This window comes from Oncorhynchus mykiss, chromosome 10, assembly GCF_013265735.2.
Source record: "Oncorhynchus mykiss isolate Arlee chromosome 10, USDA_OmykA_1.1, whole genome shotgun sequence".
NCBI lineage: Eukaryota > Metazoa > Chordata > Actinopteri > Salmoniformes > Salmonidae > Oncorhynchus > Oncorhynchus mykiss.
Genome location: NC_048574.1, coordinates 78754438 through 78760056, shown reverse-complemented (window position 1 = coordinate 78760056; position 5619 = coordinate 78754438). Strand labels below are relative to the sequence as shown.

At 41.1% G+C, this 5619-nt stretch overlaps 1 long non-coding RNA gene across 1 annotated transcript; it reads left to right on the top strand.

Annotated features, from left to right (window-relative positions):
* Positions 1-3316: 3316 nt before the first annotated feature.
* Positions 3317-4197, top strand: LOC118936785. The gene is made up of 2 exons (XR_005034238.1): positions 3317-3516; positions 3810-4197. It is a non-coding gene; the product is annotated as an uncharacterized LOC118936785 (long non-coding RNA).
* The last annotated feature ends 1422 nt before the right edge of the window (positions 4198-5619 follow it).

Sequence of the window (5619 nt, the reverse complement as noted above, 5' to 3'; positions counted from 1 at the left end):
GGTTATTGAAGAAAAAAAAGTTATTGTGCAAAATAAGAACAGAGCAAAGAAAAGAACAAAGACTGAAACCCATCGCTCAGGTAAAAACTAGGGAAGCTCTCTATCACACACATACCGTACACAGACAAAGACTTAAACACATGAACTAAAGCACAAGAAAAATGCTAACTGATAGCAACTTATAGTATTAACTGTGTTTTGAGGCTTCACATACAGTTTTTTTTACAATATTGTTTAGAAACAAGTAATTTAAAAGGGCATTTGTTGGGTTCTGATGGGGAATGACTGTTGACCTAAGATCATGAGGCTTTCATAAGTTACCATTTTTAAGAATGGATTGTTAGACTTTATGCCATAAAACAGCTGTGAGAAACAGTCCTATTGTGACTGATTATGCAACACCCACACCCTCTTAGACGTGTGTGTGTGTGTGTGTGTGTGTGTGTGTGTGTGTGTGTGTGTTCTCACATCAGTGTGTATCTCCTCAGGACCTGGGGATTCAGGGAGAAGACTCTACAGGATGGTTGCTGTGAGCTTTGGGATTCTGTGTGCTCTACAAGTCACTCTCAACATCTCCCTGAGACTAGTCTGTGAGTGTATTCTTGTCTAATCATCACACTATATCAGACTTTCACAAGGTCACAACTTCCCTAAGTTCATCCTCTGTTAAACATGTTTAAGGAACTTGCAATCCACAACCAAGATATTGCTGTATTTTTTCAGCAGACTATATAGACCAGTGTTTCTCAATACTGGTCAAGGGGAACCAAAAGGAAGCACATTTTTATTTTTGTCATAGCAGCACACAGCTGATTCAAGCTATCGACTCATCATACTGTTTTGAGGATTTGAATTAGGTGTCAAGGTCAAAAAACAAAAATGTGCACCGCTTCTATAATGGGACCCCCAGCTGTTCCATGTGTATTTCAGGGCTAGCACCTGATTCCAATTGTCAAGTAGTCATAAAGCCTTTGAATAGGTGAAATTACCTAGTTTAGAGCTACAACAACATGTAGAAATGTCTGGTGGTCCCCGAGGACTGTGTGTTTTTAATGCCTGTCACTTACAGTAGCCGTAACAAATAATGTTTTCACCAGTAGCTATATGTATCCATCCTTTCCAGATGACATAAGTATCGGAGACTCTACAAATAAGCATATCTCTCTTCATAAAATGAATATGACTAAAGAGAGAGACCAGCTGCAGATGAGTTACAACGGGCTAACTAAAGAGAGAGACCAGCTACAGACGAGTTACAACGGGCTGACTAAAGAGAGAGACCAGTTAGAAAGGGAGAGAGACAACTTTCAGAAGAAGTTTGAAGGCAAGTGAACTGAACTGGTATTCCTTTTGATGTCAATCCTCATCAAAATGGCAATCCTAAAGCCTTGAGAAACTGAAACAGGTTTTCTTCAATCATGTCAACAGTATAATACCTTTGGGTAAAACTTTTTGGATAGCCCCAAGTAATTGTATTTATTTATTGTGTTGTATTTTTCAACAGAGAAAACCTGTTGCTCTAATGGATGGATGAGGTTTGAAGGCAGCTGTTACTACATCTCTACTTTCTACATCTCCACTGTGAAGAACACCTGGGATTACGCCAGACAGGACTGTCTGAGCAGAGGAGCAGATCTGGTGATCATAGAGAGCAAAGATGAACAGGTAAAACAGAGAGATAGAGACTTTTGACTTGTTGTCAAAATGTCCTGTACTGCAGTACTGCATACATGTTCCATACTCACCTTGCCCTCTACAGCACATTACAAAACAACATCACACATCACACATCACAATAACCAAAACATCACCATTTCTACAACCATACATCCAACCGATCTTCCCCAGCTGTACAGACAGCACCCCCAACACACCATATAGTCTGAAACATCTCCACACTTTGTATCATTTTATAGAACTCAAATTCCACCCTAAGGCGCGCAGAGACCATCCCATTGAATAATAGTAAAGGGTCTGTTTCCCCCACCTTTGACCTTGTTCCTCCTTGTTAGCCAAATAGCCAACTTTTCCTGGGCAAACAGTTCAATTCAACAACACACATTTGGCCTTCTCCTTATTTAAATAACTGTACCCCATTATAAACATCCCAACAGTAAAACCCACCCACAACCTCTCACACAGACATTCCAACAGAGATCCCTGCAGTCTCCTGCATAGCAGGCCCAAAAAAGGCTCCATGGCTAGTGTATATAACTTCCCAGGTAGAGGACATTCTTGTCTAATACCCCAGCTCACCCAGACTGGCCTACTGAGCCCTCCTCACACCTTGACCATACATTATGCTCCAGCTTACAACATCCTCACACAGGCCGAAAACGTTGACCCAAACCCAAACACAGACATCACATTAAACAGATACTCATGGCCCACTCTATCAAAAACCTTCTCTTGATCTAGATAGACCAATTCAAAGTTCACATCAGAACCTCTCGATAAGTCCAACAATAACACGTTGTCCGTGACTGAGCGTGCACGGTGCACATTATGTCTGGTCCTTGTGTACTACAGAGTCCAGATAGGACTTCAGTCTTTTAGAGAGGACCTTGGCAAATATATTGTAGTCTGCACAGAGCAATGCCACAGGCCTTCAGTTCTTAAGTTCACACAAGTCCCCTTTTAGGGCAGGAGAGTCAGAGCCACCTGACGCCAGCTCACCAGTGTCTCCTCAGGCGCTACCTGTGAGAGTTCCTGTTTAACACCCCCAAATAGAAACATCCTCTCTCTCCCTGTGTTCGGCGCATACACATTTATAAAGACAAAACCCATGTTGTTAATTTCTGCTTTTACTACAAGCAGCCTACCTCTACATACCTACTTTGAGGAGCATATTTTTAGAGAAATACCAGGTACAAAAAGGACTGCTACCCCTGTAAAAAAAAAAGCCCAAAGTTTTGTCCATTCTGGAAAAATTATGTATAATTTCTGCTCCTACCTTTTCGCTGACCTCAAGCAGAACCTCCTCCACCTTAATTCCATTCTCAGGAACACAGCTGAATCGATGCCGTAATGACAGCGTCCCCTCCGCGCTAGGCTGTGAAGCCATCGCGCACACCCCACCGTTCAAACCCAGGAAAATAAAACTCTGTCCTATGCTACCCTAACTTTAAGAGAAAAAAAACTGTGGGCACTGCTAAAACAAACAGTGCATTAACCTTCCACCATAGGAAAGAAACATTTAAAGAAAAGACCAAGGAAATATTCAAGAAAAAAGTTAGGACAGAGCCCTCCACACCAAACACTCAAACTCCCAAAAATTGCCAGCATGCAAGAGAGGGAAAGAGAGACAGAGAGACAGACAGAGAGAGAGAGAGAGAGAGAGAGAGAGAGAGAGAGAATAGTGGTGGAGATATTGTATTAGCAATGTTGTTTTCTGTCACAATAACAGACGTTCATCAATGGGCTTAAATCAGTCAGTCATGTCTGGATTGGTCTGACTGACTCTGTTACTGAGGGGACCTGGAAATGGGTGAACGGAACCCCACTGACCACCCCAAGGTAAGAGACTACTGCTCTAATAACACTGACCACCCCAAGGTAAGAGACTACTGCTCTATAATAACACTGACCACCCCAAGGTAAGAGAATACTGCTCTAATAACACTGACCACAGTGGAAGAAGTAGGACTGATTCTCTGTGTTGTTCATACTCTAGGTTCTGAGAGAGTGGCCAGTCTAACTCTGTGTTGTTCATACTCTAGGTTCTGAGAGAGTGGTCAGTCTAACTCTGTGTTGTTCATACTCTGGGTTCTGAGAGAGTGACCAGTATATTTCTGTTGTTTCTACTGCAGGTATTGGAGGAGTGGAGAGCCTAATGGTGGTGGCGTGGAGAACTGTGTGGTGGTACCTTACTGGTCATCAGGCCAAGGAGATTGGTGGGACTATCAGTGTTCTAATCGAGAGTACTGGATCTGTGAAAAAGGCCTGTTGTAGGTACTGCTGTTTAAAGAACTCTGAAGACTGATTATAGATTTTGGGAAAATGGCACTATGAACAAGACGTTGGAGAGAGAGAGGCACGTACACACACACACACACACACACACACACACACACACACACACACACACGGAAGCATTCACACACAGAAAACAAATTAGGTATTTACACTACCAGTCAAACTTTTGGACACACCTAATCATTCCAGGTTTTTTTTTTATTCTACATTGTAGATTAATAGTGAAGACATCAAAACTATGAAATAACACATATGGAAACATGTAGCAACCAAATAAGTGTTAAACAAATCGAAATATATGTAATATTTCAGATTCTTCCAAGTAGCCACCTTTCGCCTTGATGACAGCTTTGCACACCCTTGACATTCTCTCAACCAGCTTCATGAGGTAGTCACCTGGAATGCATTTGTTAAAAGTGAATTTGTGGAATTTCTTTAGCCAATAGTTGTGTTGTGACAAAGTAGGGGTGGTATAAAGAAGATAGTCTTTTACCAAATAGGGTTAAGTCCATATTATGGCAAGAACAGCTAAAATAACAAAGAAAAATGGCAGACCATCATTACTTTAATACATGAAGGTGAGTCAATCCGGAACATTTCAAGAACTTTGAAAGTTTCTTCAAGTGCAGTCACAAAAACCATCAAGCGCTATGATGAAACTGGCTCTCATGAGGACTGCCACAGGAAAGGAAGACCCAAAGTTACCTCTGCTGCAGAGGAAAAGTTCATTAGAGTTAATTACACCTCAGATTGGAGCCTAAATAAATGCTTCCTAAGTAAATTAGTTCAAGTAACAGACACATCCCAACATCAACTGTTCAGAGGAGACTGTGTGAATCAGGCCTTCATGGTCGAATTGCTGCAAAAAAAACACTACTAAATGACACCAATAATAATAAGAGACTTGCTTGGGCCAAGAAATACGAGCAATTAATAATAGAATGTGGAAATCTGTCCTTTGGTCTGATGAGTCCAAATTTGAGATTTCTGGTTCCAACCGCAGTCTTTGTGAGATGCAGAATAGGTGAACGGATGATCTCTACATGTGTGGTTCCCATCGTGAAGCATGGAGGAGGAGGTGTGATGGTGTGTGGGTGCTTTGTTGGTGACACGGTCAGTGATTTATTTAGAATTCAAGGCACACTTAACCAGCATGGCTACCACAGCATTCTGGAGCAATACGCTATCCCATATGGTTTATGCCTAGTGGGACAATAATTTATTTTTTATTTTTTAATGTATGTTTTTTAAGGGGTGGATCAGCTTAATAATATTGCGGAAAGATTGTTGCTTCCATCAATGTAATTTTCTGCATCGTTTCCAATCCCCCATATATTTTTGGGGTAATTATATATACCACTGCTCAAAAAAAATAAAGGGAACACTAAAATAACACATCCTAGATCTGAATGAATGAAGTATTCTTATTAAATACTTTTTTCTTTACATAGTTGAATGTGCTGACAACAAAATCACACAAAAATGATCAATGGAAATCAAATTTATCAACCCATGGAGGTCTGGATTTGGAGTTACACTCAAAATCAAAGTGGAAAACCACACTACAGGCTGATCCAACTTTGATGTAATGTCCTTAAAACAAGTCAAAATGAGGCTCAGTAGTGTGTGTGGCCTCCACGTGCC